Below are 24,944 nucleotides of genomic sequence, written 5' to 3'. Positions count from 1 at the left end.
ATAAGCACTGTTTACCTTTACAGTAAAAAAATTGCAAAAACATAAGGGAAAGGGGCTAACTATTTCTTCTGTCAAGCCTCAAAATAATACCGAAGTTGTGGAGACAGATTTATAGCTTTCCCTTTCCCTCCTGAGCCATGGAGATACTTCAATTTAGTTGAGCTGTAAATACATTTTTCAGTTTATTAAATAAGCCATGGATTTACAAGCTAGTAGAGGTAGTTCTAGACAAGAGTATAACATCTTGTTTCATAAAAACGTAGTAAAGGTGTTGTGTTAGCGTTATTTGAGAGCTTCATTCAAAGGTTAACAGAGGCAATAAACTGTCCTGTGAAGCTGTAAAGCAGTTAACCTACTATAAAGCCAAATCTATTTCCGATTTCTGTACGAAGCTAAGATGATACTGCAACAAGCCGATCTGATCAGATAGTAGCTAAAAAGGATTCCTGCAATGAATGGGAGAGGCCCCTGAAATTACATCCTCCTTAACTAAAGGCTGAGGGAAAATTTTCACTCCTATACAACCTTAGCGTGTAGAACTGTACTGGGTGAAAACTCGTCCCGTTTAACAGAATCCACCTCTGGGCTAACATCCTACTCACCCCAGACCTTCCCAAGGCTTGGTTCTCTAGTGCCAGTGCGAACAGGCTCGGTATTCTCCAGGCATCAGCCACTGGAGGGCAACGTTACCCATGGCTCGTACCGCCCGCCCAAGCACTCAGCCCTTGCGGGGCCGACAGGGCCGGTGCAATCAGCACACCGATGAGCTCTCAACAGCACCGCCTCTTGCCCCAGGCAAGAGCTGCACACTGAAATTACACTCTGCAGACATTAAGCTGAATGGCACGTCCGAGGCTAATTAATTGATTTTCTTTCATTTCTGTTGATACCAATTCAGACAGCAAAAATATGCCAGCTTGATCATTTTTACCTCGTGAAAAGAAATAAATTCAGAAAGTGAAATATGAAGACTATCCACTATGCAAGGCTATGCCATTACAATACTATATTAAGTTACTCAGCCTGAAGAAGCTTGCCATGACACAGAAGACCACTCAGCAAGGCTATTTTCTCCTTCAGAAAAACAGAACTAAATGCACTACTGGATATTTGTTGTCCTTTCCCATTGATTTCATGTTGTGCAACTGCAAAGGAGATCAAACAACAATACTCTTAAGAGCATTAAGTGCAAGGAAGCAGCTTTCATCAGTTTTCCTAATCAAGTGCCAGAACAGAAGTGCAATTATTCTAGAAAAAACATGTTGTAAAAATTGTTAGGTTTTTGCAGGGAATTTATTTATTTGAGGTTTTCTACATACACATCCTCTGATGATTGACATCTTCCTGTTGACTAGTTCTCCTTGCTGCAAAGTATTATGAAACTGTCCCATAACTTTAAGGATTAACTGAGTCAATACAGTTGATAAAGTTCAGAGGTATTTAGGTTTCATTAATGTACTATCCTTTTGGCTGCTCTCTTCAAGACAGGTGCCTCAAGGATAATTTGTCTCATGCTTTAGATGCTCTGAAATGTTTTCAAAGCAGACTTACAAGTATGTAGAAACAGCTGTAATAAGGTTTGGGGTTTTGAAAGTGGCTCAAGGCAACTGCTTCAACTCTTAGTGAAATAATGCTCATTTTGGAAGATTATCCAATAATTCTGCCCATCAGCAATGCCTTCCACCTCCCTCCCCTGTTACTAAGCAGATCATATCCAAAAGCCTCTCAAAGCAGACAGTGGCTTTACTGCTGGCTGTAGATCACCTCCTTTCCCTGCATTTCCAAAAGAAGTTAGGGAGCCATGAGCTTCTGAGTGCCTCCTGGTGGGCAGCAGTCCCAGGGGTTACACCCCCGTCAAAAGTATCCCCCTCAAGGACACCTGACCACATGCAGACCATCACTTCAGCCGTGCAAAAGTAACCTCAACCCTGTTTCTTGTTTCACAAAGGCTGTGGATAAACACAGACAGCAGACTTAACCACATCCAACAGTTGTGGAACTTGAAACTGAAGGCACAGCAGCTCTTATTCACAGTAGCATTTACTTCCCTGTATCCAGAGTAGTAAGACTTACTGACTTCACTCATGGGCATGCCAACTTGTCACTCTCTCCCACAAGACTTGCATCTTTCCTGTTATTCACCCTAGGACTTATAATACTGCTATGCAATTTATTTTGAATAAAACTATGCATGCTTCAATTAGTAGTATTAATTACAGACCACTGTATCTCATAGCCTCTTCATTTAGTGTGTTTAGCTACTTCTGATTTTGAATGTCCTAATCATATTGATTTTCAATCTGCATCACAGAACTGTTTGGGTTGGAAAAAACCTTTAAGATCCTCAAGTCCAGTCATGAACCCAGCACTGCCAAGTCTGCTGCTAAACCATGTTCCAAAACACCATGACTAACTGTTTCTTAAGCATCTTCAAGGATGACAACTCAACCACTTAGATCCTTGTGGAATTGCAACATCATCTAATACACCTTGCTTCATTTCTGAGGCATGAGACACTTTCTGCAGGAGTTTAATAATTTCCCACTGTGCTTTACAAGTTCAATGAGTCAGACTTGAGTTATAAACTCCCTTATAAAAAGCCCATTCATTTCTTCAAGGCTCTTACTTCATACAATTTAACGAGGTTTCTTCTAAAATAAGAAGTGATTAAAGCTTGACAAAAATAAAAAGATTTTATAGCTTTCTCATCATTAAGAGAAACCAGACTTGATGCCCTGACAAATTCGCATGGCTTTTATTATCACTTGAATTATGGTTTAATATTCTTACATCACTGGGCCTGCAAAGATAACATTTTCCTGTGTGCACCTGTCTCCTTAATAACAGTAAAAGTCACAGATTCTGCATGCTTGAGTAAAGAAAGTGTTGTGAATTCTGTAGTGTTTTGACAGATGAGTCACTTGGGATGCTGGTCAAACACCCAAGAAGTCATAAGACAACTCATGCCAAAGTTTTATCACTTTTCACTTAAGTAGATCAGCTAGCTAGTTACTACTTCTAGCTTGGTGACATGCTAATACATGTTCCATTTTTAAGAAAAAGTGATTATATATCAATTAAGCCCCTCACCAAAATATCAAAACCACAAGCTATGAGAAACAGCTGGTTTATACAGGAGAGTTCGCCCAAGGCTTCATGCCATCTAGAATGAAAGCAATGTTAAGAGTGTTTACAGCCAAGAATCATACTTCTGATTCTGCACACTGTTTGCAGGACTAGGATCTGCTACAAAAAAGAGGTAAAGAATCTGCCCCTGTTTGAGAGTAGAGTTGGAGTAACATCTGAACAAAGGAATGTCTGACCAAAGGAAGATCTGGAAGATTTCACAGTAGAGCTTTTATTTTCTCTTCTATTATCAAAAGTAATTTTTAATATGCTTCCTTCACTGTAGATCCATGTCCTGTAAATTAAAATGTCTTTAGGTCATCTGAATGCAAATACCAGAGTTCATAATAGCCTTGAAGTTAATATGCAAATGCAAAACACCTCTCAGTTCTCTCACGAACCATGCAATAACTATTCTGCTTTAAGTTACATCAAGAAACTTTTAAAAGTTATATTTAGTAGATGGAGTTTTAGATGTGCTCTACTGCAAACTGGTTCAGTTCTGTAAACAGCACCATGGATGTTACTAATATTTATCTTTCAAGAATTTAAAGCTTTCAGCAGGTAGAGTTAACATGTGTGGTACCCAATTAACTTTCATCATGAAAATATGAGCAATTCTTGTCAATTTCAATAGGCAGTTATAAAGCTTTCTTCAGCTTTCCCAAGAGAGTACCTTGCAGTTTGAGGCCAACCAGAACTTCTTTTCACTAAAAACCATCTTTTGTACATGACAGTAACAAGTGTAGGATTTCCACAGGAATACAAAAGTTGAGTAGAAAAAAGGAGCAAAGTACTATACATTTTCACCTGGGACTTCACTGCTTTTACTGTTTCTGAGCCAGTAGTATCTAATAAGCTTATAGGGCAATGAGTGCTTCCACCTAGGATAACTAGGAGGCCTTGACAAATTTTAGTGACAGAAGATGGTTGTTAGCTTCAACATACACAATACATGAGAACACATGCACAGCAACCTTCTGACTATCACCAGGGAATGCCTCTCATGCTGGAAGCAAGAGATCTCTGTCCAACTCCATCATTCTAGGCATTAAAAGCCCTAAAGCAGGTCTTGTACACTAATGGGCTGAAATGCTTGCTACCAGGCAAAACCAGAAGCAGAAAACAAATCAGTAGAGTTACTTACTGAAATGCTATTGCAGATATCTATGTGACTATTCAGTCAGTCCAAGCCCCTCCACTTACCAGCTTGTGCAGCAAGACACAAACAGCATTATGTGCAGTCCCAGAGAAGATACTGGGTTTTTTACAGACTAAAGATGGTAAGAAAGAGAAAAGCTGGAAGTAAAGTCAGTTCTGATATTTTAACTGGTAAGTACATCCTCCAAGTGCCTTTACTATTGGTTTGAAGTTTGGTTCTTAGGGCTTGGGGTTTTGTTTGTTTGGGTTTTGTTTTGGATTTGTATTTTTGGGGTTTTTGCATGCAAAAAACCTGCAAGGATAGTAAGTGAGAAAAAAAACAGATTAGAGTTCTTCATACAAGATTTTATTTTAAAAGTTACCCTGAATTTGTATCTGTTGACAACTAAAATGATAGTGAAAAATCCTTGTGTTCAGCTCAAGCAATTTGCCACAGCTATGGAACAATCCTACTGTGAGTCAAACTTAGGACAGTGGGAGTTAAAGCTCTTGGATAACTCCCCTGTTCAAGTCAGAACACAGAAAGACATCAATATCTTTGCAGCAGATGTTTTAGAGATGCACAGCAAGAAAGAACAGCTATTTTATGCACAGCAGTGAATCAGTTTTGAAGATAGGAATTTTTTTCTGTGCAAGATACAGACCAATAAACAAAGTGAGACTCAGATGGAGACGGTAGCTCCAAAAGGATATTAAAATCAAATGAAGCTTCAGAGAAGACCAAAGGAACATTATTCCCTGAATTTCAAGATGCAAGGAGAAGTTGTCATCAATCAAGCTAACAGATATTGCACAGGAAAGTAAACAGGTCTGTAACTTTCCTCCTCCTCTTTACCAGCTATGCAATATGTTGATTATCAAAATTAACAAGACAAAGAAATTATTGTTGGACAGGAAAGTTAGCCACTGGGATAATGCTCATGGACTTGTAGAATCTCACAGTGAACTTCAAGGATCACTGCAAAGAATGCTGCTATGAAATGGAAGCTCAGCTAAGCCAGAAGGTAAGTTTGGATACACTGGTCAATCCAAGGAGGACCAATCTGCCTGTGGGATGTAGCTACAGAAGAACTGCAGTGTTCTAATAATGCACAGATACTCACAGAATAGGTGGATTAGTAACTCATACATGATTATGTTAAAAGACACATGGCACATTTATGAAAGATTTCTTGTAGCTTCAGCTGATGAAAAGCAACCATAGAGGTCAAAGAAACTAGAACCACAACTCCATTTTCTTGGCTGTGTTCATGTTAAGCAAAAACAGGAATATTATGTTCCTTGTGAAGTTTAGTCACTTTTCTTGTGTTTATCCCAGATCTAAGATAAATTTGGCAACACTAAAAAAAGGTCTTTTTGAATAATCTTAAATTGCTAACTAGGAAGTTCTTAGCTCTAAGAAATTCAAGGCACAAAACACTGCTGCTTTTGAAGTGCAGCCTCCAATTGTAAATGGAATTGCATGCCACAGAGACAGCTGGAGCCTGGATTATTTTTTTTTTTGCATATGCCTATATTCATTTGAATGAAGCAGCTAAATGTTGTCACAAACAAACCAAATTCCTAGCAGAACATTAAAGACTTCAGAGAACTAAAACAGCAGCAACCAGAATTATGCTACCTCAGGAGCTCAGCAGAAACTGCATACAGAGAAGATTCAGATGCACTCACACACAAATACTGCATATTTCTAGAAAGAAAACAGAGCTCTTACTGAGGGAAGAGATAAGAAGCAGATCCATTCAATAAAATTAATCTACCTCCATATGAATAACGGACGTTAGTCAAAGAAAAAAAAAAAAAAGGCAAAATACTCAGGTATGGGAAAGCCTAGGATCACTTATAGTCTAAATTAAAGTGTCCCTGGTACATTTCTTTTTGCCTCTTGAAGTGGCAAAATAAAGGCCTAATGTTTCTATAACCTCTAACAATCCTCATATGCAGCCTTGGTGAGACCACAAGAATAATAAAGGCCTAAAATAGCTCTTCTCCATCTCCCAAGAAATTTTGTACCTACTCAGTTGATGTCAAAACCAAGTAGTTTCTGCTGATAATGCTGAGCTAATAACACTGCACATGAGCTATTCTTATTCTGCCTCAAACTTCATAGCCACAACTGTCAGCTCAACTCCAAGGATGAACATGTATCACTAGTAAGTAAAGAAGTCAATTCCTTTTTTCCCCCACCCCAGCTTTCAAACTAATGCCACAAAAATATTAGGGGGACTAGTAACTGACACCAGCTCAAACAGGTGGTTTGCTGCAGTTTTAGAGTTCCTGTATTGCATTGGACAAAATAGGTGTTTCTAGAAGTTTCACTCTTATTCAAACTCACTTGTGTATTTACCAGCAGTTTGTCACCAGAACCTGGACTTCAAGAAGGGTTTTTTGGTATATACAACATGTATGTGATTTATAAGACCCAATGGCATACCTGATGCCTGAAAAAATAAATTTCTGGCAGCATATAAATTAGATATAACAGCCTGACACAAAGTTGAATAGTCAGCTTCAGCAGAGTTCAACTGTTCAACACCAGAATTTTAAATAGGCAGATACTGCAGTTCAAGTAAGCTCAAGGAGCCTCCCAAACTGTCATTAAAACCCTCAAGTTCAAATCCAAACACTTCCTGTGAAATAGGTTTTTTTTAAATTTACACTTCTCAGACTCAGATTCAACTCTGAAAATTGAGTTCCATATGTTCCAGGTTTCCAGCAATTTCACAGACACTATAAAGACATTAAGGCATCAAAAAAAAAAAGTCATCACATTTTTCCAACCAACAGCACATGAACAAGTCCCACAGGAAACACCAGTTAAGGCAGCTTTGAAGGCAGTAAGAGACATTGGTTCAGTGACAACTTGATATACCAGGCACTAGTGCTCTCTCTTTGGGGTCACTTGGTTTTGACACTCTGGGGAACAAGGTTTCTGCTACTGTAATGCCACATGTCACCAATTCACTGTTCTTTTCACAAACTATTCTTATTTCTAGCTCCTGGATAGCATGGCCTACCAACGGTCAGTTGAGTTCAAAAGACATGTGCACATATTAGAAAACAACTAACAAGTCTTCAGCACTTGTGTGGAGGGCACTGGATTTAGAGCTAAGCATTTGCCATAACAAGAATTTTCACACACAAGGCAGTGCAAATGCAGGTCCATTGGGCAAGCACGTGACAACACGCTGTGTTCATTCTCTGTGAACTTTCACCCTTCCAGATAAAAAACTTTTAAATTAAGTTTCTTTTTAATTTTCTGCTAAAGAAAAAAAAAATCTTTCAATACAAAGGAAAAAACTTAAACCACAAACCATTGCATTTGATAATGCACAACAATAATTCTACTTCCATCTTACTTGTAGAAACTAAAAATAATGAGACTGGATCAGAAATTTGACTGTTAAAACAGTTTTTAGAAAGTGAACATGAGGTGGCAAAAGCTACAGCTAAATTGGATTCTTATACTTCACACAAGCATAAGAATCCTTCCTGTGAATAATCCACTGCTCAAGGAAGATCCTGGAATTCTAGCACTTTTGTCAGATACACCTTGGATAACCATGACTCGTAATCCCATTTGTGGGCCATGTACATAACTATCAAGTACAGCATATCTGTTGTGTGATTAGTGGAATATTTAAAAAACAGACATCAGCAATCTCCTTAGCACAACTGACAGCTACAGCTAATCCTGAGAAGAAACCAGCTCCAGCCTTCTTGCCTCACACCTCTGAGGCTTGTTTCCCTGTATTAATGTTGGTTGAAGCTAAAAATATCTTTGGCACTCATAATTCTGTTAGCATTCTGACACCCAAGTGCTTTTTTCCTTTCTGTAATGCATCTGTTCTATAACAATTTATTAACAGCTTTAAGCATATCAGCTGCAAGCACAGCTGATCTTTATTTCTAAAAGAACAATTTAAACAGGAAAAATAAATGGGTTTCTATTATATGCTCATGATTTAAAGCTGTTTTCTTCTACTAAAAGCCCAGAGGCCTATAACGCTGGCTTCTAGCCAACAGTAGATTAGAAAGATTTACTGCATACATAGTGACCTTTTGCTCTAAAGCACTCCCAAAGCTGTTGTTCTTAATTCTGTCCACCCCCAGTTCAGTGTTATGCACAACAAAAGCAGCTGCCCATTGTACAGTTACCTAGGGAGAAGCATCTCTTCCAGCGGCGGCACAGAGACATGGTGTTCATTCCTTCTTGCACTGGCTGCATGGAGATGAAAACAGCAGTAGTCCTTCAAAGATCTCTACAGCATTAGCAGGTCTCAAAGCTGATTAAAGTGATCCCCATGGTAATCTGTGAAATATATGTTTGCACTTTCAAACTGCTCCGCACTGGATTCACACAATGCAAGCGTGCACTAGGTGCCATGTACAAAGAGACAGCTGTGGCTTTCACTGAAACATTCTAATATATTTCAACTGAAAAATTAAAAAAAAAAAAAAAAAGGAAATTTCAACATCATCCTGGATTTTGGCACTTGAAACAATGACCTGTCCAGTTCCTGGACTCTGACTTCTCTTCCCCACCTCTACCAGGTTTCAAAACACAATTTCTCAAGAGAAATCTTAGTAGAAAGACATTCTGCTCCTACCAGAGATGGTATCTGTGATGTTACAGGTCAATGAAACCCATTCACCTCTGCAGGTGTAAAGGGTTATTTTTAACTTACTTTTCTTTGCTTCTGAACAAGGTTAATAGCAAAGTATTTTTACTGACAAATGAAAATGTTACAAATTATTTCAGCTATCACTTCAGTCAATAAAAATCCCTCTCCCTTAAGAAAAGAAACAGTAGTTTTCACTTTCTTTTCACTCATAGTAAGCCCTATATCATGTGACTCTCTTTCAAGTCATATGTACTTATGTTGGATGCATCTTGGATAACCACGACCATTAGTCCTATCTGTGGATCATGTACATGACTATGAAGCACTAAGAACAGCGTTCCAGGGTCCTTCCTCCCTGGCAGTCTGTTTCCCTTATTCCCATCACCCCCCTCCAAGCTTGCTTTCTGGATAGGAAATAGAAAAGAAAACATCAGCAGCTTGTTTAAAGCCTCAGAATACAGCCATAGGAGGAAGGACTTTCTGAACTGTATCAGGAGAAACCATCCCAGCAAACCACTGGATCTGTAGAAGATTTCCCTGTGGCCATGAGGCACACTGGAGTGGTACAGACTCTATTTTTATCAAGGGAGTAGAGCTATGCTAGGACAGCTGTGTGCTCTGGGAAAGCCAGCCCACATTAGCAAGGGGAGATAGGAAGAACCACCAGAAGTTGTTAACTGCCAACAACAGCACCGTGGACAGTTCAGCCCTTCTGAAGCTACCAGCACATTCATGTTGGTGACACCATCAGCTGTGGGGTTTAGTTCTGTTTATGCCTGTGCAGAGCCAGGCTCCAGATGTCAGGGGTGTATCAAGCCCATCTCTTTCCACCAACAGGAAGCTGCATGCATCACCTGACAATTGGCACAACAAAGACTAGCAAGTTATAATCAAATATTAATGAGCAAGATAATGACAGGAAACCATGGAAGACACTGCTAGCTACAAGTAAGTGCTTTTCCCTCAGGAGGGGAAGGTAACTCTAAAATTTTAGGTGCTCTTATCCAGCTTTCATTAGGAAAGCATGTTGCATAATGCATGAGGAAAACATCGGAGAACAATGTTTGAGAACATTATCTATTCCCTACCCAGATGCATCCATGAGCAGATAATGTTGTATCTGTTTGTCCTCTGCATATAGTTGTACTTTTATTTCCTTACTAAAAATACAGTAGGAGCTCACCAGCTGACTACACCAGCCTAGCTCAGATGAGCAGTTCCCTACAATGGGACATATGAATGACCTATCTTGAAGCCAAACTCGTTATCTCACCTTTTCCAGTCTGGTGAGGTCTAACAGCAGACTGCAGAGGCACCTCCAACACAGAGAAGTGTATAGCAATACCACTAGAATGGCCAGGCCCAAAATCAGCCAGGTAGGGTGTTGACTGCTTCCTGTCCTGGGCTCCCACCTCCACTCTACAGCCTCATCTCAGACACCACAGCCACACTGAATTTACCTTATCTCAAAGTCTGCTAGATCTCCTTACATCCTTCAATGGCTTGTGTAGATCCCTCTGAGCTTCTCTCAGAGAAAGCTGAACATACATAAGCCATGTAGAGGATACTCAAGAACAATTAGGATGCATTTTAAACCAGTACTGTTGGCATATTTACATCAAGTGTGCTGCCTTGCATCAGTACTGCTTTTTATTATTGGAAATCCTTTCCATGCATAATGCTGAGTATCACTGACTCAGTGCTGGCAGCTCCAGGCATTGACAAAAATGAGTCAGACATCAAAACATTACAAAAGCTTTTTTTAGATATCATAATGTTCAGAGTTTTGGAGTTTGAGGCTTGGTTTTGGTCCTTCAAAAAGAAAAAAAGTATTTCCTCATCCCTGACCCTTTAGAGTAAACATCATGTGTTCAGGATTGCCTGCAATTACAGCTTGATTGTTCTGCAATGCAGACTCCTCTCCCCACACACTGCTTGAAAGCAAGCTACAAGCTTGACATAATGCTGATTAGAAGCATCATGAAAGCTGGAACCACTTGTGTTTTGCTTTAATGCTGAAGACAAAGTTCATCTCTGATGTAATAGATGTGTTTGCATAAAGTTTAGAGAAAACTTTCAAAATACAAGTAATTTGGGGTCGAACACTTATAAAACAGACTTGAATACAAGTTGCTTTTTTTGTGTCCAACACTTATTCTTGTAAAACAAACTTCAAGTTTCTTTTTTGCGTCCACTTCTCTAACAGGTTTTTGCTCATTTAGTAGACCTAGGGTGCATATGAAAGGACTAGATTAAAAACAGAAGTTTATAAACAGAACAGAAGGATAGATAATTCCTTAACCTGTTCTTTCCTCAGGAAAACTGTTCACTCTTGAGCAAACTTAACAACCACAGAGAATGACTAAATATCAGATCAGTTTATTACATATGCACATATATATATAGTAGTAGATACAGAGTAGATATAAGTACATACACAATAAACTGATATTATATATATATGTAAAATATCAGTTTATTATGTATGTACTTATATCTACTCCTAAAGTCACCTTGTGATTGTCATCATCTTGTTTATCCTGACAATCAGAACTACATGCTAGGGGATAAGCCAGGAATGCCCAGCTAAAATGATTCACTATGGAAGTAGCAGCAAATAGCAAATATTTTAGTTACCAACGTAAGCACATTAAAATGAAATCTCTAACCACCTAATTCACAAGTGTTCACCCAGTCTCAACACATCATCCCCCACCACAGGTTTCCTGTTTTGTAGCCAAGGCACTAGGCACAGCTGGCTAAGGTAGGAGTCAGACCTGCACAGCAGTAGGGCAGCACAGGTGAACTTCTTCATGCAACAGAAACTGGGCTCTTCCCACTTGTTCCCAGCGTTCCTGCCCTTCCTGCCCCCAAGATCCAAGTTCATCACAGACAAACCAAGACATACCATTCATAACACTGAGCTATTCTTCATCCCACAGATACCATTATGCATTTTATTACTGAATGAGCCTTCAGATTCCACCACAAGCACTTAATCAATTCCTGAACATTTTGGGTTCCCAGAAACCTAGCCTCAAAAATTTATCTAAGGTTTAACCCTTTCCTGGCCTTTGCATCTCAAAAATCCAACCATGTCCTTTAGTAATCAGTCCATACTCTTGTGGAATACACTAATTTTTGAAAAATCTGTTTTATCATTAGATTACAGACCAAAACAAATTTTTGAAGGGCCATCCCTAATCAGGAAGAACACAAGCTTCTCTCCCATTCTCTGTCTCCCACATTTTGATCATGAAGGTAGCCTGCACCCCTCAAAGATCCTGCATCAGGTCCTTTATGGCCCACACCTGCTGCAGCAGGCATCACTGCCCCCAACAGTACTGCTGCCACTCTTTCTGCATTCAGACTTCAACCCACCCAGCTGTGCTGACAGCTGACTGAATCAAAACATGAAGCACAGTCAGTATTGCTGCCATCCTCTGATGTCACTGCAGTTACTCTATATTTCAAATGTAACCTCACAGAAGAGCACAGAATTGTAAATGACCAATGATCAAATGTTTGAACAGTATTAAACAACAATTTTCAAAGCTTTGAAGTTGTCCTTATTATACAATAATTTGAAATCAAATACAGAATTTCTATCAGTCTTCCACAAATTTTAGATTTTTCAAACCTAGATCTACTTTCCTCCTCGAGTTCCAAATCTCTAAAGGAGAAAAAAATTGTTAAAGAAATTCAAAGCAAAACTTCAGTCCAACTGCAAATATATATACAGCCAGAGTTAACACTTTTTGGGGGGTCTTTTTTTTTTTTTTTTTAGTTTTTTGGGTGTTTTGTTTTTTAAAGAAACTTGAAAGCAATTTTTTCTTAGTTGATTCATTTAAGTTTTTTGGGAAGGCTACTACAGGACACTGTCTCTCGGTGCGGAAACATCTCGAAGGGCATTGAATATTAGGAAGGTACCTAAAGATGCCAGCCCAGCAGTGAAATACTGACCTTATTTGCTACAAAGTGCTGGTCACAACATTGATGACCAAAACTGAGGCTGTTTGTTGGAGACCCCAGAACAGGAGCTCATCTAGACAACACCCCATCCTAGCAGTTAGCCCTGGCCCTTCCCCAGCATACACACTCCTCAGGAATGAAGTAGATGAACGATTTTGAATGGTTTGCTGTGAAAGTTCTTCAGTTTAAAGATGAAGTTTAGGTCTTAATCTCTCAAGTTCTGACAGGTCACTACATACCCTGCAAGAGCACAGATCAGAGCAGAACAGAATTGTTTAAGTTAATTTTATGCAAGCCTCTCTCAGAGTATATTGTCCAATCACCAAAAATTTTCTTTAGCAGTCTACTTTCAACATAATACAGTTTTGCTACAATTAAGTTGAAGTTTCTTTCTTAGCCAGTAATCAAGCTAGCAAAGTTAAGGACTAGAAGCTGAACATACCCTAGAGATGATGGCTTCAGAGACAAATCTGAAGACACAAGCTGAGCATCAGGCTGTCAGCTTCTTTTAAAAAGTTTTCTACTGCTCCTTTACGGCTTGATCTTTATTGGTGAAATGCAAATACTTCTGGAGGCCAGAAATATATTTTTGATACAGTTCAACATCACATCAACTGTTGGGAGTCCTAGCAAAAGGAGTTTTTCCTTCTGCAGGGAGTAAGTGATCTATGCAACTCAAAGACTACTCTGTAGAGAAGTTCAAACTGCTTAACAGTATTAGAGTTCAGACTCCTCTGCCTACACCCTCAAATACATGCTCACAATATGCTGAGCCCCTGTAGCACTTTCATTCCACACAAATTGATGACTGGAGTGTGTATCAAGCACTGGAAACCAGCAAAGCACCACAGCCACAAGTAAAGCTCAGAACGCTGGAAGTTTTTAAAAAACAAGTTTCACCCAATTAATAATTTGTAATAAAGCAAATATTGCTTCATTCTGTGTACTTCAGTGTAGAAAGAAAGTCAATACACTAGCCAGGTTCCTGGAAAGCCAATGAGAAGGATTACAAGCAAGAAATCAAATACCACAGCTGGCTTAAGTGCATTTGTTCCTACTCTGGTGACTTCATCAGCACTGGCCACAAACCACAGTAATTAGCAATTATTCAAGTCTTGTAGCTAATGATTTCTCAAGTCTGGAAGGTACTTCTCTGCTGTTATATTTAGACCAAAATTGTATTTGTTATGTAACCACTTGGATTCTCAGCATTTTACAACAGAAATATATGATATTTTGTTTAAACATTCCTTTAGAAAGCCCATGTTCCAATAACTTCAAAATAGATTTGGTATCACCAAAATTCATGAGATTTTTTGGCGGGGAACAACTGGCAAGTTCCATTCATTACACCTCACCATCCCACCCACTATTAGCTTAACTTCTATTGCATTCTAAAAGGTTAAAAATCTTCAGCATGTCGACTCAAAACAGATAAGGGGTAGCATCTAATTACAAGATTTAATCCTTTCTGCTCAGGCTGCTGGTTAGAGAACAGAGTGACTGAAACATTGGAAAAACAGCTCTTGTAGCATCAGTTTGTCAGTAGATTCAAGTGATTTAGGATAATAATACTGTTGGATCAAACCCCTCTAGTTCAAGCTCAGTTTTCTCAGTCAGGACACCCACTTTTCAAATACAGGCAATAAGCAGGGTAATAACTGCTACTTGAATTTGAGAGTATTTTCCAGCCAAAAGTTCAGGTAAACCAATTAATGTTCCATTGTCCTTAGCTAGATGTTGGTCTTTTCAGCCACTTCCAGGATTTATCTCTTCAAGATTTTTATAAAGCACCTGTTCAAAAGAGTTCTGAAGTAACACTTTCAATGAGCACCAGTCTTATGCTTTCATATGGCAAACATTGACAGCTGTGCATAGAACTGCCTACAGGGTCAGAAAGACCATTCTTCTAACAGACACTTCTTAATAATTAAAGACTAGCTGTAGGTTCTCTTTTAAGTGTAATTCCCTAGCTTCTACAATTAAAGATTCCCTACCACAGACTGGGAAGGGAATTAATTCTCAGAGCAGCTCAGATCTAGGGACCTCAAATAATTTACTATTTGAGAATGATACCCCAAATAATTTAGTAAGAGAATTTCCAGTTTTAAATTTATTTTTACCAGATCATCTCCAAGCTGCTGATTGGATGCTGTAAATCAGGAAATAGTAAGAACTTGTATGCACATGCATGGAGTACAAATAAGAAATATCAGTTTCCAGTCTCTTACTCTGTTATGCTATTATGCTGCTTTAAGGTCTCTTAATCCTGATGAGATTAGTGACTAGTCAGCTAATTCATGTTTATGGAATTTTAATGGAGAAAAGTACAACAATTTTGACTTCATTATGGCGCACCAAAGCCTATACTGTCATAAGATCTGCAGAAGACTCAGTTTTTCATGTATTTATTATATATGTAATGTATATGTATATATTAAAATCAATAAATGTGAGATTCATCACAATTCAGTAACCTGCTAAAGTAGGCCTTTCTATATTTCCCTTCTCTGAAAAATTACATCAAATACTTCCTTTTCAAAAGGTGAAGGGAAGAATGGAAAATCCAATTGTCTTTTCCAGAGCCAAATGGGAGCCTGAAAAAACAATCAGGTTATTTTACCTTCTGTTTTGCAAGGCATCCTTTGACTAACACTGAAGGCACTGGGACCCATCTGCCACCAGTCTTTGTCATACAGCAAACCAGCAAGTTTCAGACTAGAATAAAAATAATATATTGCAGCTTGGAGAAGTTTTCTACTTTGTATAACTTAGTTCTCCAAGCTATTGACATTTCTCATCAGAAATCCAGCAAAATACTAAAGTATTAATTCATTTCAAGAATTTGATTTCAAGCCTCAATCTCAAGGCTCATAGCAAAGAAACACATCAAGTCCCATAAGAGAGAGAATATGGTGACCTGAAGCTACAACCTGCTGAAAGAAATGCATTGTGCTGTAGTCTGATTCTGCACTACTATTCACAGATAAACAGAAGTTCACCATAAAATTAAGCACACTGAAAATAAGAATGATGTACACCTAACACCAACTGAGCTGCTTGCCTACCTCTCACTACCTAAGTTGCCTCCTTGAAGGCTTCTTATGGTTTCAGCTCTAAACATTGATACATACTCCAGTGCAGCTATTATCTTGAAAAAGAAAAAATTTTTTTAAAGGTATCTGGCATACAAAGGAAGAGAGAACAAGTATTCCATAAAGCTACCTTTCTTTCTAGATTATCTTAGTGCTGCCTACAGCAAGTGCACTTGACGTGTACAAAGTGCTTTTGCAAGAAATGATTACTCATCAAGTAATCACAGTCAAAATCAAAGCATAAACCATCAATTTTATCTTTACAGAAAATATAAAAGAGGATAACAATCACTCATATTGTTCTAGTGGTTAGAAAACTCAGAGGCAGATGTTAATAGGTAACACAGGATGCCTCTGATCTCAAAATACTCCAGAGCAGTCTTCCAGAATTGAAATGTAGGAGACCCCAGATCACCTCTGTTCCCACTGTAAACACACCCATACCTGCAGTGTTGCCAGCACAGAGTATGACAAAAACAGAGGAGCCAATTACACCTCCAAAGCCCCTTTTGTACTTGGACTGCCAGACCATCCCTGCCATGAATAGCAGGAATGCTGCACTGTCAGCTGAAGTCATCTCTGACTTCCATGAATACATTCAGGAAGACCGTTCTTCCAAAAAAAAAAAAAAAAAATAAAAACCAACCCAACAAAACAAACAAACACACACAACAACAACAACAAAAAAAAGAAAGCTTGCACCAGGAGCAAATGAGGTTGGAAATTTCACTAGCAAGATAACCAACTTCTCACTCACCTTCATGTCTACATCACCTCTTCACAGAATATACAGAAACCCAGCCATTCAATAAATAGTAACATGCCTATTATACATCTATTATCTATAGTATCTAAAGATAATACTGAATAACCAGAATGAACTATTTTCACTTTTGTGAACTAATGCCCTGCCACCTAGCTTGTGCTCCACTAACTTCACTACTAAATCAAACTAAAGCAGAATGCCTATTCATATAGTCTTTGCAATCCAGTTATCAACGTTTTTGTCTCACTGTTATCAATGCAGTTGCTTCCACATTAAGTAGGTTTTCTACTTTAGAAAGCTAAAGTATTGATGTCGATAAAGAAGATGAAGTACTTGCAAACACTATAATAGCATAAATAAAGAGAACAGGTATTTTTCTTCCATCCTTTTACTCTTAATATCCTCTCAAGTAAACACCAACAAAAGCCAAATATTCACTATATAAAGATAACTCTAGTTTGCTCTAAGTAGCCTGAAGCCTCTACAGTTTCCTGAATTTATTTGCACTTACATTAAGCTGGCATTAAAAATGCTATAGACTTAAATTAGATTTTTTTTTTCCTTTCTAGAGGCAAGAATGCTAAATAGCTACAATGGGAAAAAATAAAAACATTTAACAATATCTGCTTGGAGCAATAAGAGGAGGCAAAGAAATGTATTCTTCATACCCTGTGGCAGTAGCACTTGACCTGCTCCTGAGACTGCTGCCTTCTAACAGGCCAGGACAGAACTCATTTACTTACTGAAACACAGTATAAAAATGCCTTTTAAAATGAAAGGTCACAGCTGCACTAATCCAAAACCCATCACTTACCAATTCTTGCCTAACAAAGCCCTACTGCCTGGTGTCTGGCCAAAGTCTAACTGAGACATTAAAGATTCAGAGGTAGCACACTGACTCTCTGTGCTTGTAACTAAGTTAAAAGCACAGAGACTAAGCACAGCCTTTCCCCTACAGGTTCTCAAGGTTTAATGTAGCCCCAAGACTCCTCTCATAAAGGTGTCTAATGATTAATAGATCCATAGGAATTCCCTTATGGGCAATCCTCATTACTCATCAAAATCCTCTGTTAAAAAAGAAAACAACAAAGACCTCGAAGGAATCCACAGCAGGCAAGCAGGATACAGGGCAGAGATAACTCTGTTCTGGCAACTGCAGATAAGCAGTCTGACCAAGACTTGGGGAAATCTGGCTTCAGTTACCACAGGGAGATCTGTAACAGCTCTACCAAAACCCAGATTTGCATCAGATGAAAATCCCATACTGTGCATCTTCTGTCATCATTCAACTTCAGTTTAGCCACTCTAATTAGACTTGCCTGAAACCTGTAAACCTTGTGAATTATTTACAGGGCAGCTTTGCTCTAAACACACCAGGCATTAGCAGGTAACCCTCAGACCTTCAGTGCTGAAGGCAGCAGGGAAAGAAGAGGAAAGGCAGCATGCAAAAAATACACCGCTCACAATACTAATAGTGCAGTATTCACTGTTCAGACTTGGTTAATGAACTAGGTTGCAGATAATTAATTGAGATTGTCAGAGGCAGCTTAGACCAGCCATTTGCTTGCTAGGCAGCACCTTGCAACAGCTATGAGATATATGGACAGAGCTGCTCCGACCCTTAATGGAGTAAGGAGAGTGATCAGTAGCACTGCTAAACTTCCTTCAGCCAATAGCAGTCAGATTACAAAGACAATCCCACTGCTTCATTAAAATGTAAGAGCACTGGGGAAACAATTTATTCAGGAAGTGAGATTTGTTCTCGTGTTTGCACAAGTGCACAGGTATTGTGGAAGAGCTCAGCAGAAACAAAACAGACAACAGGAAAGCCCTGTTTCTTCTCTATTATGCAGATACAATAATTAATATTTTGCCTTGATCACATATGGATTGATAACAGTTTTGGGGCATATTTCAACACTTAAGAACAAAACATAGCAGTTTGCAGCTCTACTACCAACCCAACCAGTGCTGGCCCCTCTACAGTTTGTGACAGATCCTACTGCTAAAGCCCAACAAATCCAACACCAAATCTCGCCACTGCCAACTTCTTTCACTGGGAAAGTGTCTTGGGTTGCAATATAGGATGTGGCCAGAAATGTGTATTCTATCACCATCTGTTGAAGCTGGGTGGGGCAGTGATTTCCTTATCTCTGTGGCACATACTATCTGCTAATGGGCCATCTTTAAAACCAGGTGGGGCAATCATCTTTATTTTCTCCACAACCCATCCTCCCTGCAGGAAGGTATCATCTGCTGCTGGCCCATACAGTCCCACTGTATGACTGATAAAATTACATCATCCCACTGGGAGAGGAGTCAAGCCTTTCCTACCTAGATAAAAACTGAGATTTTGAACAGCAAGTTATCCATCTTTCCACTGGATTCCAAAGGAAAACCAGACCTTTCCACAACATCTCTGGACCTTCAGAGGAAAACTGCACCCTTCTACAGGAGCACTGCTTCAGCTGAACCACATCTGCCACTGCAGGGGGATGCAGCCACCATTTAATGGGACTACTACCAACACCCTGACTGACAGGGTGTCAGGCTGTATTCTGACTCTGTCAGTGTTTGGGGATTGCATTGGGATACTGTATTTATATTTTAATTTTCCTAGTAAAGAACTGTTATTCCTAATTCCCATATCTTTGTCTGGGAGCTCCCTTAATTTCAAAATTATAATGATTCGGAGGGAGGGGGTTTACATTCCCCATTTCAAAGAGAAGCTCCTGCCTTTATTGGCAGACACTTGTCCTTCAAACCAGGACTGAAGGGCTCAGCCAGCAGCAAGCCAGCCACATCTCACTAAACACCATTTCCTCATTAGTGCTGCTGACAGCTTAGATATCCTGAATGCTGATCTGAGGTATGGCATTGTGAGAGAATGGCTCTGCAAAGTGGAGCCAGCTTTGAAAAAGTGGGGCTCCCTCAGCACTGTTGAGGGCAACTCCCAAATCACCCTTAATAAATCCTCCAAAAGTCTCATCTTTTAAATCCAAATTTGTTCAAAACAGCAACATAATATCCCCAAACCCAGAAGTCCATACTCTAGAGGATCTTAGCAGAGCACCAGTTTTCAGGAGGACACTTAAATACATATGGGCATACCATGAACATGTTTACATGCCATGCAAGATTGCTGACACTGCCTTTACAAAAAGATATCTGATTACAAAATAGGCAACTGAGGTTTAAATAAACTCTCTTCAACCTCAGGGTCTCAAATCCATACATCCCTTTTTTGCATGGGAAGAACAAAGAGTGATCCAGAAGCAAGTTTTAACATCAAGGATCAGCTGATGGATACAGTCAGGCACAAAGTTCACTCCCAGCATTTCATCAAACCCCTTCTCCCTGCTTTATAGCAATGAGACACATCGTGCAGAAGACAACAGGGAAGAATCACTTGGAGGAAGAAGTGACTAGGCTACAGCAGAAGCAAGACCTAATCTTACCTCATCCCAATAGAGGTCCTACTATTCAGTACAGATACACACATCCAAGCACTCACCTTAGATACTCAGCCATGCCTTTGAACTGGCATGGAACAGATCCCATCTGCATTGCTGAGGGCTTGCACAAGCCCTCAAAATGAGCCTACCTCAGAGGGTATCCCAACATTATAATAAAAGTTCGAAGGATTGAGTGGTAAACTAAGAGCAGCACATTATTAATCAACTACATTCTTACTACTTTGCTATTTTTGCCATTCTTCAAATGTGTTTAACACAGAACAAAGCAGATAGGAAAAAGATTATGGGATAAATTCAATTATAGCCCATTTTCTCGACTGAGGCAACTTTTTTTTTAGTAAGAATCATAACAAGTGGTTCATGCAAATAGAAAATTCATTAGAAAATATGACTGCAAGATACCATTACAGAACCTATCATGTACCAAGCCACGCAGGCTCATCTGGGTTATGTGGCTTATTGTATTCATTAAAGGTTCACTACAACTGTTAGTGGGACTGTTAATGGAAGCATTCAAGAGAGGAAATTGGCAACCAATTCATTCCCTCTAATTGAAAAATATTTTCAGATGTCTCATACAGCATCCAAATGCCTTGCAGAAAACAGCATGTAACTGTATAGTGTAGCAACTAATAAAATTAGTCTATTGCATCCTTATTTATCTTTTAGTAATTTCTCTAATTTAATATCTACTAGCTACATTGAAGTCTGACATTACACAGGAACAAAATTAACACTGTCTTGTTAATCAGATAGAAAATTTTAGACCTCCTGCTTGAGGACAAGGATTGTTCAGCAATCCTCCATGATGAAGGGAACACTTCATAGCTATGCAGAAGACTACATTGAATTCTAGAATTATGAGCATGATCCAGTCAGACTCATCACACTGCTTCCATGAGAGCAACAAGAAATGCCATCCCCAGTGCAGAGTGGACATCATGAAGTTGACTGTTACCAGCAGAAAGCCCATATCAACCTCGGGTAACTATTTTCAGAGCTCTTGCAATAGCACATACATGGCAGAGGGACTCTGCTGTCCTGTGTCACCATCAGAGCACAGGGCATGCAGAGACGCAGCACATTCCTCAGATTCATTTTCTGCCTCTAACAGACATTTTCTTCTGTTTAAGGCACCTTCAAACAGGAGTAAATATGCTGGTGTGAGAATTAGCAGCCTTCCCCATCACCTGGCAGCTTCCAGAGGACTTGGAATACCAGACTGAAACTACCACCTGTCCAAGAGAAGAGCTGCAGCAAAGGGGGTAGAAGAAAAGACACATGTATTTCAGGTTTCTTATATTTGGACCTAGAAGAGTAGATACTGTACTCCCAGACTTTAGCACCAGATGAAGAATCTAGTGCAGAGCCTCTCATATTGATTACAACTGAAATGTATCACCAAGGACTCCCAAAGCCAGAACACCACTAATTATGTTTAGGGTAGCTTAACAAAGACGTATCTGCACTAAGCTCAGAACAGACTTGTGAACTGACCGAAAGTCTTCCATGTAGGACAAGTTTATTTTCAGTGTAATGGATGTATAAACAGACCTACAAAACAGAAAATTCAACAGCAGTTCTATGTTTAACCAAGGACAAGAAAAACGTTGCCATCACACACCTCTGCCTGTCCCTGTCAGTAAGAGAGCACTATTGATAGATAAGAGAGGCTTAGAGGTTTGCAGTATCAGCCAGTCTTATCTCTGCTCTGCAGTCCTGGCCAGAAAAACCAGACCAAGGATGAGAATACTTCATGTGGTTTCTTCCTTTTTCCTTTGAAGCCCATTACATGAAAAGTATAATTACCGGTTATTTTAATACTGAAGCCACCTGCTACCATTATGCCAAAGTCCTATATTATAAGCATAGCTGAAGATGTATTTTTATTTTAAAAATCCCAGTCTAGTAAGTCTTCTCCTGCAGGTTGTTCTTCCTGGAACAGCTATCTTGTGTGCAGCATCTGTACTGGATGAGTTTTAAAAATATTCTCTCCTCTCACCCACCACCCCCAAAGAGAGAGAATAGCCTCAGTGGCTTGATCTCTGGAAGATATATAATGATGCTTTGACAGATTTTTCTGGTAATCCTGTAGATCAGACCCTGAACTGCTGCAGACTGGTGACAGTGAATTTGATTTGGGCAGAGTTCTGCTGACTGGACCCGCTGAGACTGCAACCTTAACAGGTCTCCTGCTAGGCTCCACACAAAGCTTGTCATTGCCAAAACATTAAATGTTTGCTTTCTATTGGATGAGGATTCAGCTTGACCTATTGCATAATTTCTGAGATTTTAAGTACATTTGTACTGTATCCATCTGTTACTTTTGAGACGTTCCAGTATACCTGTCTGCAATGGGCAGAGTTTTACTGCAATTGCTTCTTGAATGAGCAAAGACAAGAATCACAGACCTCTTCAATATTTAATTATCTAGTATTGCTGCAAATTTAGAGGAAATTATGTTTATGACTCATGTGCTGGTACAGGAGGAGCTTTTTCATTAAAAAGTAGCCCTAGGGAGAAGGGGGGAAAAAAAAGCTCAAACCAACCAACCATGGTTGAAAGCTGAATATCTCCACCTGGCTGACTCAATTTCCAGAGACAGTGCATACATTCAGGTACAGCAAGCACTGCTGTTTCGTTCCTAGGAGAGACTTATCAGCTAGACTTCAGATGATGAGACCAAAGTGCTATACTCTTCAGGACAGAATTTCAGACAGTCCTAACCTATAACCATCCCTGGATTTTATACCCATTGTTTAAGTCTTTTTGTGAAAGAGGAGACACCTTTTGAAAGAGAAATAGTCATTCTCACCCCATATATGTTTCACACCCCTTCTCTTTTTTTAAAAAAAAATATCAAAGCAAATACTTAGTTCTCTGAAATAACTACTGGGGACAAATTTCATATAGCAGCTTTTTATGAAAGACTGCAAGCCTTATTTCCCTTCACTCCACAGACTATTACAGAAACTATGTGGTCACATATGAGCAGAAGTCCCAAACTAATAAGCATTAATTTACCATACCACACTTAGAGGTCATTAGAAATATTACTGAAATGCTATTTCCACACAGCTGTTCTATTTTGCTGTGAATAGCAGAACTACTCAGTGGAGAGAAATCCCTCCTATTCAGTTACCATCTTCATACTGGGCTGATCATTAAAACAACAGCTCCTTGGCAATAATGAGCATTACATCCCAAGAAATTTGAAGGAGTCTCTTGTATTAAGCAAGTATATTTCTCATCTTTAACATAACTCCTACTGTGCAGCTGTTGAGAGTCATCACTGTAGTGCTCATGTCACACAGGAACACAGAATTACACAAAAGAATTAAAAACTTGTAAATGCTTTCTCTCAGAGTTTAAGTTTTGACTATGTTTTTACCAAGCAATATCTAATCAGAGATTAAGGAAAAAAATCATTATAATAAAAGCAGAAATAGATATTGCTTACTAGTAGATCATTACCTTAGCTCTGAGTAAACCTTCATATCAAGAAAACAGGCCTTCAGCTTTTCCATGTAGAAAATTGAAGAAAAGATAAGGATAGTCAGTATCTACCTCAGAGCATTAGAGCTCAACATATCAAAACCAAATTTTTTCAACAAGCAAAACCTTTGTTCCTTTGAAACCAACTTACCTGACTGAAATTCAAAAGTACAAGAAAGAACAAGTTTCCTAGGTGCTATAGCTTATCTTACCAAAAATCTCTAAAGACATGACCTTCTACTACTTTTTTTTTTCCCCCTTTTAAACCCTTCCTCTCTGTATGCATTAGCTTCTCTCCCCCACAAATTATAGATCTGGGGTTCATTAGAGTAAACAGAGCTGTAATAATTCTCATCAGGTAGAACTTGTTACCTAGCTAAGCCTTTCTTCTGGGGAGGAGTTAAAGCACAACCTATTGAACCTGACTCATCACTGTTACCCCACCTCAATGAGAGTGTGTCTAGTTGATATATTTTCACTGTTTCTTTTTGTACGTGTTGATATTACTACAGCTGTCTTTTAGAGGTTATTTTTAATGTATTTGTAATAGCATGGATGTTAAAGCCTGTACAAACAATCAAAAAAAGTTATTGTCATTTTTCTGCTTAGTTCTTTTTAATTAACTTACTATTTCTGTCATCTTTCATAGCACTTCTTATGGTGAATTGGTTTTCCCATTATAGGTGCATATAATAGGAAAACTCCTTGAATATCTCTTCATATCTTTTGGTGGATGAGGTAATTCTAAAGCATCTATTTCTGCATTGACCTTAGTTTTATCTACTTGCCTTTCTTCTGTTAATCCAACTCTATTTTTGGCTCTAGCCTCAGTCACAGCATAGTCTTCTAGTTGAAGCACTGCCAATCTTCTTAATGTAGAACTTCCCTTCCCCCTTCTTCAGGTTGTTAATCACTCTTCTCAAATTTTAGTCTACAAAATTGCATATGTCAATTTTTTAAATCAGAATTGTTTATGTCAATGTAGAATCATTGTTAACAAACTATTTAGACAATAAAAATAATGCCAAAAAACCTACAGAAATATAGTTTATAAAATGACCTTGCAAAAATAAACCTTTCTGAGAAGTAAGGGACTAAATAAAAAGTCACATTCTGCTTATTTTATCCAGAATATCCAGGTGGACTTGGTTTCATGAAGTCTGACACCAAAGCCAGATGGCAACTGTGAAAAAAAAAAAGTAATTCTGATGGTTATAAACTTACCTGA

At 38.9% G+C, this 24,944-nt stretch overlaps 1 protein-coding gene and 1 long non-coding RNA gene across 2 annotated transcripts in view; both read right to left on the bottom strand.

The window, feature by feature from the left end:
• Positions 1-24,944, bottom strand: part of ATP8A2 (ATPase phospholipid transporting 8A2) — a gene marked incomplete at its 5' end in the record, with an annotated part of 312,234 nt that overhangs the window by 276,641 nt on the left and 10,649 nt on the right. The gene's annotated exons all lie outside the window — the stretch shown is intronic.
• Positions 3,298-23,979, bottom strand: LOC306807605. Its single transcript, XR_013775751.1, has 4 exons — positions 23,868-23,979; positions 23,696-23,739; positions 8,446-8,599; positions 3,298-3,421 (listed from the first exon to the last, which is right to left on the bottom strand). It is a non-coding gene; the product is annotated as an uncharacterized lncRNA (long non-coding RNA).

This window comes from Erithacus rubecula (genome assembly GCF_903797595.1).
Source record: "Erithacus rubecula genome assembly, chromosome: 1".
In the NCBI taxonomy this organism is placed as follows: Eukaryota; Metazoa; Chordata; class Aves; order Passeriformes; family Muscicapidae; genus Erithacus; species Erithacus rubecula.
This window is presented reverse-complemented; position numbering and strand designations above follow the sequence as displayed.